Source organism: Beta vulgaris, chromosome 8 (genome assembly GCF_026745355.1).
Source record: "Beta vulgaris subsp. vulgaris cultivar EL10 chromosome 8, EL10.2, whole genome shotgun sequence".
NCBI lineage: Eukaryota > Viridiplantae > Streptophyta > Magnoliopsida > Caryophyllales > Amaranthaceae > Beta > Beta vulgaris.
Genome location: NC_079209.1, coordinates 34,469,238 through 34,483,378, shown reverse-complemented (window position 1 = coordinate 34,483,378; position 14,141 = coordinate 34,469,238).

Genomic DNA, 14,141 nt, shown 5'->3' with positions numbered 1-14,141 from the left:
AATTACATCAAAAGGTTCAAAGAAGAATCTCTCAAAATCACAGACCTGCAGGATGCGGTGGCGTTTGCCGCCCTCATGTCCGGGATCCAACCGGGTCGGCTCAGGTGGTCTTTGGCTGAGAATGAATTAAAAACCTTCTCGGAAGCCATGACCAGGGCCCAGAGATTCATCCAGGCGACGGATATTTGTCGTCATTCGGACGAAGGGGGCGAGAAAAGGAAGGATGAGGGGGACCACAAGGATCAGCTGAAGTACCAGAGAACGGGAGGTCTAGGGGATCCACTTACCGACAACGGCAATATCCTCGGTTCAACAAGAATCGGAAGGAAATTTACTTCCGACATTAGGGACAAAGCTTGGCTTCCCAAGCCAGCACCCATTCGGACATCGTCCTCCCCGAGGGACAAGAGTCTGTGGTGCGATTACCACAAAGAATGTGGGCACACAACCAAGGATTGCAGAGAGCTCAAAAATTCCCTGGACGGTTTGGCTGATCGGGGTAAGCTCAATCGCTACCTAAAGCACACAAGCAAGGAGAATGGGAAGCAAAAGGTGGGTTAGTCGAACAGCGGGGACACCGACGTCATCGCTGGAGGCTTCGCATCAGGTGGCCTAACCGGCCGAGCACGCAAAGCCCACCTCCAAAACCTCAAGCATCAAGTGCTTGACGTCCAGCTACCCCGGACAAGTTGCCCAGTCATGACCTTCGATGAACCCAGTCAGACGTTGCATACCCCACACGACCACCCCCTGGTCATCGAACTCAAAGTGGCCAACACAAGAGTAAAGAGAGTATTGGTCGATAGCGGGTCGTCCACTAACATCATTACCCTCGAATGCCTCAAGAAGTTGAAGTACAGCGAGCAGGATGTCACTCCTCTGAATCAGCCGCTCATAGGCTTCGGGGGCAACTCCGTTCACCCGGTCGGTTCAATAAAACTACCCACTCGGATGTGGGGAAAAGGTAAGGGGAGAAGCCTACCAATCGACTTCTTGGTGGTAGACATCCCTCTGCCATATAACATAATAATGGGGAGACCCACATTGAACAAGGCTAAGGCTGCCATATCCACATATCAGCTCCTCATGCAGTTCGAAACTAACGACGGAAAGGTAGGGAAGATACAAGGCGACCAGCAAACAGCAAGAGAATGCTCTGTAAATAGCGTCAAGAATAACGACGTCCAAAAGGACTCGAAAAAAAGAAAACGCGAAGAGGGTCAGCCCTCGACCGGCCTTGGGGTATACATAACAGACAACCCCCAAACAGTACGAACGACCTCGACCAGCTGAGGACGGCGAGGAGGTCGCGATCGGACAGGATCCTAGTCGGACTGTGAGGGTAGGCAAAGCCATGGATCCTCAAACAAGCAGGATATCATCCAAGTGCTCGCAGAGTACCAGGACGTCTTCGCTTACGAGGCCACAGAAATGTCCGGCCTCGACCCAAAAATCATGTGCCACGAGCTCAATATCAAAGAGGGGTTCAAACCGGTCAAGCAAAAATTGAGGCACCAAGGCCCCGAACAGAATGCAGCGGCGGCCGCAGATGTCAAGAAGCTGCTGGAAGCCGGGTTCATTCAAGAGTGTAAGTACTCGGAATGGTTGGCCAACGTAGTACTGGTCAAAAAGTCGAGTGGGGCATGACGGATGTGTGTAGATTTCACAGACCTGAATAAAGCCTGCCGAAGGACAATCACCCTTTGCCAAAAATTGATAGGCTGGTCGATTCCACGGCAGGGCATGCCCTTCTGAGCTCCATGAATGCAAACGCCGGCTATCGCCAGATACCCATGGCCGAGCAGGATACCCATACGGCCTTCTTCACGCCTCAGGGGGGTCTACTGCTATAAAATGATGCTATTCGGCCTAAAAAACGCTGGAGCTACATATCGACGAACAACCAACAAAATATTCAGCCACCAACTGGGTCGGAATATCGAAGTGTATGTTGATGATATGATAGTCAAAAGCAAGTCTCAGTCGGATCATCCGGCCGACTTGAGGGAAACACTGGGCACATTGAGAAAATACCAAATGATGCTAAATCCCAAAAAATGCATCTTCGGAGTCAAAGGAGGAAAGTGTCTCGGATTCCTAGTGGACGAAAGAGGAATCGAGGCCAATCCGGACAAGATTAAAGCAGTCCTAGAGATGAAGTCCCCCCGGAACGTAAAAGAGGTGCAACGCCTGACCGGCTGTATGGCCGCACTCGGGCGTTTTCTCTCTAGGTCGGCCGATAAAATCTTGTCATTCTTCAAAGCTTTAAAGCGAAAGGAGTTCGCTTGGGACGACGAGGCCAAACAGGCCTTCACCTCCCTCAAAAATCACTTATCAACCTTGCCTAAACTCATCTCCCCCTTGCCGGAGGAACCCTTGTTCATATACTTAGTTGTCTCGGACTACGCCCTTAGTGCAGTCTTAGTGGCCGAGCGAGAACGAAAGCAGCATCTTGTCTACTTCATCAGCCACGCCTATGGGGGGCCGAAGCTAAGTATAGTGATGTCGAAAAAATGGTAATCGCCTTGGTCATGGCGAGTCGGAAGCTCAAACCTTACTTTCAAGCGCATCCCATCAAAGTCCTAATCGGACAGCCCCTTCGAAAGATCATCGAGAGTCGAAATCACTCCAGTCGGATGACAGACTGGGCTGATCAGTTGGCCGACTTCGGACTGGAATTCGAGCCGAGAAGGGCAATCAAGGCGCAGGCCTTGGCCGATTTCATCACTGAATGCGCAACGCGACCCCTGGTCGGTTCCCTTGAAGAGTGGGAGCTACAGGTCGATGGATCTTCCACAAAAAGTGGATGCGGAGCTGGGCTAGTCATCAAGCCCCCGGCCGGGGACAAAATAGAGTACGCTGTCAAATTTGAATTCCTTGGGTCCAACAATGAAGCCGAGCATGAAGCTCTTATCCTGGGGCTACAACTTTGCATCCTGGCCAGAGCAACATCGATCGTAGCGAAATCTGACTCACAGCTCATCGTGGGTCAGGTTTCAGGAGAATACGAGGCCAAGGATGATAACATGAGGATTTACTTGGCCAAAACTCGAGCTATCACCGGAAAGCTATCCGGATTCCGGATTACCCATATACCCCGTTTGGAAAATCAGCAGGCCGACGCCTTGGCTCGGATGGCCAGCTCTGCTGAAGGGTCAGCCCGTAGGACTATAACGTGGGAAGTGCTGAAGGAGCCCAGCATAAATGCCAAAGAACAACTCGTCCTCAACCGCTCCTCGGCCTGGATGGACGAAATTGTCAAGTACTTGCGGGAAGAGACCCTGCCTAATGACCCTAAGGAAGCTGATCGGGTCAAGCATAGGTTGGGTTGGTTCCTATGGCATGAAGGATAGCTCTACAAATAGTCCTTCACTCATCCCCTTCTCAAGTGTGTAACCCCCGAGGAAGGGAACTACATCCTTAGGGAAATACATCAAGGAGCTTGCGGAAACCATCAAGGTGGAAGAACAATAGCCGGAAAGGCCTTAAGGGCCGGGTAATACTGGCCCACGTTGAAGTCAGATGCCTCGGATCTAGTCCGACGGTGCCCATCTTGCCAGATCCACTCGGACATACCAAGAGCACCGGCCACTCCCCTCACCACGATACAAGCAGTATTACCCTTTGACAAGTGAGGCATGGACCTACTCGGTCCTTTCCCCCAGCGTCAGGACAAAGGAAGTTCTTAATCGTGGCCATCGACTATTTTACCAAGTGGACAGAGGCCGACCCGTTAGCATCAATAACCGACAAGCAAGTCCAGATGTTCATATGAAGAAACATCATCACTAGGTTCGGAATCCCAAGAGCCCTGGTATCGGACAACGGCAGGCAATTTAATAGCGGTCCGACGCGTGATTATTGCGCCCGTTTCGGCATATAAACAAGGTTCTCGGCCGTATCCCGGCCCCAAACCAATGGTCAAGCCGAGTCGGCCAACAAAATAGTCTTAAAGGGAATCAAAAAGTCCCTTGATGCAGCTAAAGGAGCGTGGGTAGACGATCTACCCGGAGTCCTTTGGTCGGCCAGAACCACAGTGAAAGAAGCCACAGGGCATTCCCCGTTCGGCCTGGTATATGGCAGCGAGGCCGTCCTCCGAGTCGAAGTAGGTATCCCTTCTCCTCGAATGACGTTCTATGAGTTCGACAAACACGAAGAGGAGAAACCTATAAACCTGGACCTGTTGCCTGAAACTCGAGGCAATGCTTTGCTGCAGGCCATCAGATACAAGCAAAGGATCACTCGGCATTTCAACCGACGAGTGAAGCCTAGGCCGATCTGCCTAGGCGACTGGGTTGTCCGTAAAGTGGAAGCTACCGAATTATCCCATCTTAAGGGAAAGTTGGGGGCAAATTGGGATGGCCCCTATAAGGTGACAGAGGTCCTTAAGCCAGGAACATTCCGACTCGAGTCTCCCGAAGGAGTGCCACTGGCTCGACCTTGGAACCTTGATAACCTCAAAAGATACTATGTGTAATTTATTTTGTTACTTGCAATCGGGGCATTGTACAACCGGCAATATCAAGTCGGATTTAGCTAAATTGCATATGTATCGAATCGGACTAACCAGTCGATGTACCGAGATGGCTCTTTGAACCCCATGGAATGAAATCAAGACTTAACCAGTCAATTATAAAATGTTGCAAAAACTCTAAATAAAAGATATTGCAAATAACAAAATAACAACGAAAAATTGCAATATAATAGTTGTATTCCATAGACGAAAGTTGCAAAAATACAACTAAAAGTTTGCAAAAATACAAGGATTGTGCGCAAAAAGTACAAAAAGATAAAAAATAAAAGTGCCCCGATCATTGGAAGTCAATCAAAAGCTAAGCTAAGCAAAGCAGCAAGGGAACTAAGGAAGATGTTGGGAAGGGTCGGCCTACGATGAAGACGGGTCGGCCTCATTTATCTCGGCTGTAGCCTGGGCCTTATCTCCGCCGTCGTCCCTCAGTGCATCCTCAGCAGAATCATCCACTTCCTCGGCGCTTCCATCCTCATCGGCATCATCACTACCCCCTTCCTCTTCCGCTATCTTAGCCCGAATCGCGGCAGCTTCGGCATCAGAGATATCCTGGTATCGAGACCAAACAGAGTTCTAATCAGCCGACGGGCAGGAGTTAGCCACAGCAGTCTTGATCCGAGCCAGTGCCTCGTCCTCACCCATCTTGTGAGACACTTGGCCTACCTCGTTGCAGAAGTCATCGCAGGCTTCGGAAGATTGCCAATGGTTATACCACTGCTCCTCGGCCCAAGCTGCCTGCGCTTTAGCCTCCTTCAACTGCGCCTCGACAGTGTTCAGTTTGAATTGAACCCTCTCCAGGTCGTCTTGGAGCCGCACCGCCTTAGACTCGGCCTCCACTTTAGCCTTCTCGGCATTGGTTTTAGCCGTAGTCAATCCGGCTCTTTCCGTCTCCCACGCTTTGCGTTCGTCCCCCCCAGGTTTTTCTCACAAGTCTCGATCTTTTTCTTGGCCACGTCGAGACGCAGCTCTGCCAGTCGCTTCGCCTCCTTCGCCTCCCACATGCTGTCAAAGTGCTTCTTCTCTTTCTTTCTCAGATCCTGGAGCTCATTCGAGAGCGCAACACGGCTTTCCGCCACGTTTTTCATTCGGATAGAGAACTGCAAGGGACAAAAAGTTAGCTCCAGGGCAATAAGTTAGAAAACTCAAATGAGGGAAATCACACATGTGGCCATCACTTACCTCCATCCAAGAGCGATAAAGCTCATTGGTCTCTTTCTTCTTGTTGGCCTCCTTGATGTGGTCCCGGTTGGCCTGAGTGCAAAGAATGTCTAGGGCACTGTTTATCCTCTCCCTCTTGTCGGCCCTAGTCAACTGGGTAAAAGGTACAACCGCTCCGGGCGCCGTCCTTTCACTCTGAGATGGGGTCGGTGAGACTGGCGTATATTCCAGACTGTCAACCGGGAGAAAGTCCGAGGGGCGTAGGTTCAAAGGGACTGATTCCGTGCGAGGACTGCTCACCTCGGCAGAGGCAGCCGTTTTGGTCTTCTTAGCCGACCCCAGCTCAGTCCCTGCCTCCTTTTGAGCTCGAGCCTTAGCCAGCGCTTTCTCCGTCAACGCTACCTTGTTGTTGGCCCTTTCTTTGCGCTTTTACGGCTTTGGGTTGGACGGATCCTGAGACCCTTGTAAAGTTAGCTAATAAATCAGAAAATTCAGAAGGGAAGCAATAGGGGTCGGACAAATAAATACCTTGGGGGGTGACGGCTTGCTCAAAGTCTTCGCCCTCATTTATGCTTGAATCCGAACCGCCTTCAGAGATGACGCTGTCATTCGCTCCCCCATTTCGGGGTCGGTTTCCCTGATGTATGCGAGAGATGCTTCTGCAAAATGTCACAAGCTAGAAAAGCAAAGCAAAGAACAAATTAAAGAGCAAATCGGACCCCCTCTAACCGAATTACCCTTGGGGAAGGCCGGACTGAGTCCCATGGCGGCTAAGAAGTTCTCATTCTTAAAAAGTTTATAGCTTGGAAGCCAGTTGCCGACAACGAAAATTTCCCCACCATCAACGATTTTGGCTTCCAATTGCATATAACAGGCAGCTACGGCTTCGTCATCAGACAATTCGGGCCCTTTAAAATTGAGCCCGTGATTTGGCTCGAAAGAGGAGGGCACCACCGGGATGTCCCACTTCCCGCCGAAGTAAACAAAAGCAAAACCCCTCCGGAAACCTTTTTGAGAAGTGGGGAGGTCAAGAACGGTTCGGTAGCCTCTTCTGGCCTGGAAGCACCACTAGCCCGGACCATGCTCCCCGGCCATCATCTCTACCAACTTATACATATGGTGCCAGAGAGTCACGGTCGGCCTAACCCCTATCATCTCGCATATGACTTGGACGGTCAAAATTCCACCCCAAGAGTTAGGGGATATCTGGCCCAGGCACAAATTATAGGCGTCCAACAAGTCCTTTTCGAACTGGGTCAGAGGGAATCTTAGCCCCATCTCCATAGCTTTGAAGTAAAACGCTGTGCAGCCTGGTAGAGGGGTCAGGATCGTGTGACTCGCATCGGGTCGGACCAGCAGATAGGGGCCCTTAATTTGAAACCTCGCGGCTTGGCCCCGGGGATCCTCTAAAATTGCCTTTACTAAAGAGGGCAAGGGAAACTTCGAGCCCGGACCACCTCTCGGATCAATCTCAGGATACTCGAACCATCGGACGAGGAGGCTTCACCTTCTTCTCCCGGCATAGTTACCGTAACTACACCATCAGAAAGATACCGAACTAAGTAACTCCTCGAATAGGGGTAGGCCAGGGACACCTCCCAAGGAAGGGGGATGGCACCCTCGGCCTCCTCCTCCTCAGTCTGAGAGGGAGTACTTGGGAGGGAAAGCGCATCGGGCACGGCCGAGGGGTCCGGGCAACTTATTAAAGTCGACACCAATACGATTCCCATTCCCCTCACCTCCTCGGCTACATTATAAGGAGGAGATGAGGGAGGTGTCACTGACTCGAACGAACTCCCCATTATTTATCAATAAGAGGGGGTCGGCCGATTTTATTAAAAGGAAAAGGAAAAGACTTAAAGAAAAATCAAAATAAGGGCGTACCAGGTCGGGCGAAGAAGCTAAACCTGAACTTAGAGAGAGAAAAGCTTGGGAGTAGAGAGAGAAAGAGAATAATTCCAAAAGTAGAGAGAGAGAGAATTATGAGTAGAACTCCAAAATCTCTCTCCTCTCCCCTTATTTATTGGCGAAATCCTCGCGCTCCGTGCCCCGCATCTGATAATGGACCGAGAACTGCCTCTAAGCCTCCTTAATGGGCCTCTCTCAGGCAGCCCAAATGATCAAAAAGTGCGTCCTAAAGAAGATGAAACATCACGAAGCTTCGCGAAATCTCCGGAAGTTGAATCGCCACGATGTTTTCCAGCAACCCAATAATCCATGAGCGCCATGTGGCATTCAAGAGTTTATGAAGAGTATCCAGCTCGCCAGCTCAAGCATTATGGGAATTGAGTCAAGATCCCAGGCACCGGCTCGGACAAGCATGGGGCTCATTGGCCCCTCATCCGAGCCGCGTCCACCCAACTCGGTCCAAGAAGACCTCCCTCCTTGGTTGAGTCAATCTCCTAAGTCCCAGTATGACTAAGCGAGAGACGGCACCGGCTCGGACAAGCATGGGGATCATTGGCCCCTCATCCGAGCCGCGTCCACCCCACTCGGCCCAAGGAGGCCTCCCTCCTTGGTTGAGTCAATCTCCTAAGTCCCAATATGACTTAGCGAGAGACGGCACCGACTCGGACAAGCATGGGGATCATTGGCCCCTCATCCGAGCTGCGTCCACCCAACTCGGCCCAAGAAGTCCTCCCTCCTTGGTTGAGTCAATCTCCTAAGTCCCAGTATGACTTAGCGAGATACGACACCGGCTTGGACAAGCATGGGTCTCATTGGCCCCTCATCCGAGCCGCGTCCACCCAATTCGGCCCAAGAAGGCCTCCCTCCTTGGTTGAGTCAATCTCCTAAGTCTCAGTATGACTTAGCGAGAGACAGCACCGGCTCGGACAAGCATGGGCCTCATTGGCCCCTCATCCGTGCCGCGTCCTCTAAGCATGGTCGGCCAGTATGTCTCTAATAGAACTAGGTCGGTCCTCCATTCTCTCCCTTGAACGATAGACCGCTCTCCTTGTGAGACCGGGTCGGCCTCGCCTACCCCTTCCCCTTGGAGACCGGGTCGGCCTCTCCTTCCCCTTTCCTTGGAGACCGGGTCGGCCTCGTCTACCCCCTCTACTTGGGGACCGGGTCGGCCTCACCTACCCCCTCTCCTTGGGGACCGGGTCGGCCTTGCCTTCCCCTCTCTTTGGAGACTAGGTCGGCCTGGCCTCCCCCTCTCCTTGGAGACCGGGTCGGCCTTGCCTTTCCCCTTTCTTTGGAGACCGGGTTGGCCTGGCCTCCCCCTCTCCTTGGAGACCGGTTCGGCCTGGCCTCCCCCCCCCCTCCTTAGAGACCGGGTCGGCCTAGCCTCCCTCTCTCCTTAGAGACCGGGTCGGCCTTGCCTTCCCCTTTCTTTGGAGACCGGGTCGATCTCGCCTCATGTTGGTCCAGGTTCCGCCACGAACGGGAGACGCTTCAGCAAGGCTTCAAGGTCCCCCATTCCCGGCGTGGGGCTAATTGTTTGGGCTCATTTTCAGGCTCTAGGCCAATTAGAGGAGGACCAAGGCGCAGCAGGCCCTTAGGCTTCCAAGGGCCCATCTATGGGGGCTTCTCCCAGCTGTTAGTGCCTTCCAGCTGGTTTACAGCTGGGAGTGCCAAGGCACTATAAATACCAAGCACCCTCATTAATTAGAAGGTATTGAATTCTTACCTAACTAACCAGAGCATCTCTCTCTAGACTTTATCTCTCTAGCTCGATCACTGACTTGAGCGTCGGAGAGGCGATCCCGGAACCACCTCCGGGGCAGTCTAACATTACCTTTTGCAGGATTCCGGCGTACGGACCGTTGACTCAGAACATTCAAATCTGACCCGGTATTCTCTTAGCAAGATATTTAATATCCTTGATTTCTAGACAGAAACAAAAACGTTTTGGTTAAACATTATAGAACTATTAGGATTTATTTAGTTTGTGGTTTAAATAAAAAGGGGTCGCTGATGATTCCCGGGTTGTAGTTTACCTTTTTATTTTTGCTGCAGTTTAGTTTTCATAATAAGCATTTAAGTTAAATGTTTTATTTCAATAAGCCTTGCGTTTCACCGCGGCGGTAACACTCCCAAAGTCGATGCGACGTTGTTTAGGCGTGTATGGATTTTGGGGGTGTTACACCTGCAGCCACGTCACCACTGCCGGTGCACCCTTGTTCTTCCTTCCTTTGTTTTTGTTCGGTTACATTTCTTCCTCCTCAAGTTTTATTTAAATATTATATTTTTAAGATTTGTTTTTAGTTTGATGATGTTTGAAAGCTTTAGTTTGATGATTTGATTATGAATCTAAGATTATTTAATTTATGTATTGAAGAAATAAAAATTTAGATTTATTTATTATATTTAGATTGGATTTTTAATTATCAAAGCATGGATTTTTAGGGTGTTAAAGATTGGAAAAATCATAGTAGTATGTTATAAACAATGGAATTGATTATTCTTATAAGTTTAAGTATGTTTAAGCATGTTTAAAGGAAGTTTTAACAGATTATATGTTGCTGAATTATAAAAAGGATACTATTGATGGAGTTTTAGTATAGTAGTACTATGCTAGGCAGTGTTAGTAATTGAAGTTTTAATGATGGGAACGACTTTTAAATATCTTCAAAGGAGGTTTAAAGTATTTTAAAGTTGCTGGAAATTATTTGAGTATTGGTTATGAATTTATGCTGGTTGATTTAGGTGGAGATTTCTCTCTAGGCGACTTTTAAGATTGTTAAAGTGGCTTCAGTTTGTTTACACAAGGTATGTACATGCCTATGTGTTGATTAAGGTAGTATCATGATTTTAAGAAGGAAATTTATGTAGTATCATGTGTAGGAACTATGTTGAGTTCATATATGATTGTTACTATGTTGGATTTTGCATGTTTTATGTCGTTGTGCGAACATGATAATTATGTGATTTGTATCATGTTTGTATGGAAGATTGATGCAAGAATGTTGGTTCAGAATTATATTTTATTAATTCACATGGGGGGAATTTATATATATATATATATATATATATATATATATATATATATATATATATATATTATAATAATATATTATAGAAGTGAGTTCATATGAGAATGCATACTTATATGAGAAATGAGAATGAATTTTACACGCTATAACTCTAATGAACAAGTGATGTAACTCTAATGAAAAAGTGATGTAACTCCAAAAAAACAGAAATAAGAAAAAAAATTCGAAAAAAAAATTTTTTTTTTTGGGCTTGAATTTTTTTCAGGGGTATAACTCTAATGAACAAGTGTTGTAACTCTAATCCAATCGTGTGGTTGAGATTCATTCTCATTTCTCATGTAAGGAGCATATATACCATGATTGAATCATGTTGTTCTCTTTTATTATTATTTCACTACTCTATGAGAACTGAGGGTCTTATTTGGTAAGTTGATATTTTTATACCTTTGAAACGTAAGTTGGTTGTTGGCTAGGTTCAACAAATAAGGACGGTTGGATTAAAGAAGGAATTAATCTTGGGTTGTAAGTTATGTGATCACTTATCTAATCCTAAGATAAAAATAAAGTTGTGATTGTTTGATCATGTATTATATGTGTTGCTTGTGTGTCATAACAAGTAATAAATGGTAAATCACGTAAAGTGAAACTTGGATATTAATAACCTCTAGACTGGTGCATGTCTGAAGTATTGGACAAACAAGAGTTGGGGTGCATGGTGAGCGTGTTATGGCTTTTTCTGGGATCGAATTATTCACCGTCCCTATTTTATTTTTAAAAGGTTCCTCGACATCGTAGGTCATGGGAATACGGAGTCGCGCCCGTATTTTCGTCTTCCAAAGGGAAGGCTGGTTTTGTTAGACAACTCGGTCCATTGACTATTCCATTTAAAGTAATAAGAATGTTGTTAAAGTTTAATTCATTAAAAGTTATCTGCAAGTTATTATGTTATTATTTGTCCCCGTTTACTATATTAGTATCATGTTAGGATTGTTTATTTATTTATTATGTAGTACTCAGCTTTGTTGATTACGTGTTTTTGTTTGTGTATGTTGATCATGGATATGCCTTATTGATCCTATGATAATCTATTTTGGTGAGCAGACTTTCTAGATCAATAGTACATTGTCATCTATAGGTTTGAAGATGATGTATCATTGGGTTCGGGAATGGAGAGCTTGTGTAGTTTATTAATTATTTATCGTACATTAGTTTATATACTTTATAGTTGGTTTGGTTTTAAGTTAACTTTGACGTTATTGGTTGACATTGTTATTGATTAAATTTCAATTCTAAAGTTATTTATTATGTTTTCCGCTGAAAAATTCTGAATAAGCTGATACGTTATCACATGGGCGATAATACTTAGATGATTTTCTAATATATTGAAAAGGTTTTTTGGAAAAGAGAAAATTATCGAGGTAATACAGCTAAAGCCTTTGTTCTTCCTTAACACATCGTAGAATAGGTGGCATTTGTCAGACGATTTAGAGATGAACCTGTTAAGTGCTGCTACTCGTTCCGTGAGTTCTTGTACCTCCTTGATGTTTCTAGGTAATTGGATGTTGACGAGCGCCCTTATTTGATCTGGATTCGCCTCTCTTCTTCTTTGCGTTACGACATACCCGAGGAACTTACCTGCAGTAACTCAAAGTACATTTTGTAGGGCTAAGGTTCATACTGTATTATCGGAGTACTTGGAACGCTTGTGTTAGGTGTTGCACGTGATCAACGACTTTCTTTGACTTGACTTGCGTATAATCTATGTAGACTTCCATTGTATCCCCTAGTTGTTCTTTGAACATATGGCTGACTAGTCTTTGGTTCGTCACACCTGCATTCTTCAAACCAAAAGGCATAACCTTGTAACAATAAATACCTTTGTCGATGGCGAATGCTGACTTTTCTTGATCGTATAGGTGCATGAGAACCTGATTGTATTTGTAGTATGCGTGCATAGATATCAGTAGTTCATGTCCAGCCGTTATGTCGACCATGCGTTGATGTCTGATAAGAGGCTTTAGTGTGTTGTTAAGGCACTAAGAACCACTTTCCAAACAATATTTATAGTCCTAACAAGCAATTACTAAGGGAATAGTAAGGGCAAGTTAAGGGTCGATCCACAGGGAAACAGGGATTGGTTAAAGTCTATCAAGTCTAGACTACCTAATTGAAGGGTATTTGGGGGTTTGAAAGAGTTTTTGGATCGATTAAGTCTAACTAATAGCACAAACAAGCAAATAACACGAGTTTAAATATCAGATAAAAGACACTAGAGTTAAGGTTACTAGTATGAATAAGAACGATGATGATTGTTAATGCGATTGTGAAGCAACAAAGACGATTATGCAAGGTTTAGTTCTCCTCTAAAATACTCGAGTCCTCTCTCGAATGGTCCTCAAGACGTAATCACTTAATCAATCAACTAAATCCTTTCTCGAATGGTCTTTAGTTAATTGATTAAGAGATTCAATAAGTTTGGAAAACCCCTAATGAAGGATCCCCTTAATTTCCATCCAATATCTTGGTAAAGAAATTAAGTTGATTCTTGGGGATGATAAAAGAGTTCAAAAATCTGATTTAAGAACATTTGAAATCAAAATACCAAAGTATAAATGTGATCAATATCTATCCTAAGGTCTCAAAACACCAAGATCAATGCATAAGCTTCTCCATACATCACAATCACATCAACATCATATTTAAAACCCTAATTCATACTTTCACCCTAACCCTAGATTATGAAACTACTCACTAATCATGGAGTTAAAGCAATTAAACAATGAATCTATGACTAATCTAAGGCTAAACATGATTAAGTAATGATTAAACTAATGAAAATCGCAATTCATAAACTAAGAGAATGAAGGTCTTAAATAATATAAGAACATAAACAAACACCAAGAGAATGAATTAAAAACTGAAACTTTGAATTAAGATGAACGAAAAGTACCTTGAATGTCAATGGAATCACAAACTATGATCACTAATCTCGATTACCAATGAAAACTAAAGTGTTTTCTCTCTAATACAAAACCCTAGAATGTTGTGTGAAAACTAGAATAAAGCGTAAGTCTAAAACTCCCAGCGCAAAAGGGGTTTAATGATGTAAAATTTTTAGTCCGGAACGCATGGTGCGGGCGCACCATAAAGAGGTGCGGGCGCACCATGCTAAGGTGCGGGCGCACCAGACCTCAGGTGCGGGAGCACCAAATCTTCTGTCTTTTTGTAAAAGTGCTCCATAGATGGTGCGGGCGCACAATGAACAAGTGCGGGCGCACCAGATATAGGTGCGGGCGCACCACATGTCAGGTGCAGGCGCACCTATGTCTTCTACCTCAGTCTGAATTCCTCCGTCAAAATGTGCGGGCGCACATGTAGTCGGTGCGGGCGCACCAGACGCAGGTGCGGGCGCACCTTGTGCTTGGTGCGGGCGCACTGTACGTGCGACACCAGACAAGTGCGGGCGCACTTGTGCTTGTGCGGGCGCACCAATGTGTCTGTTTTGTGCTCCAAAT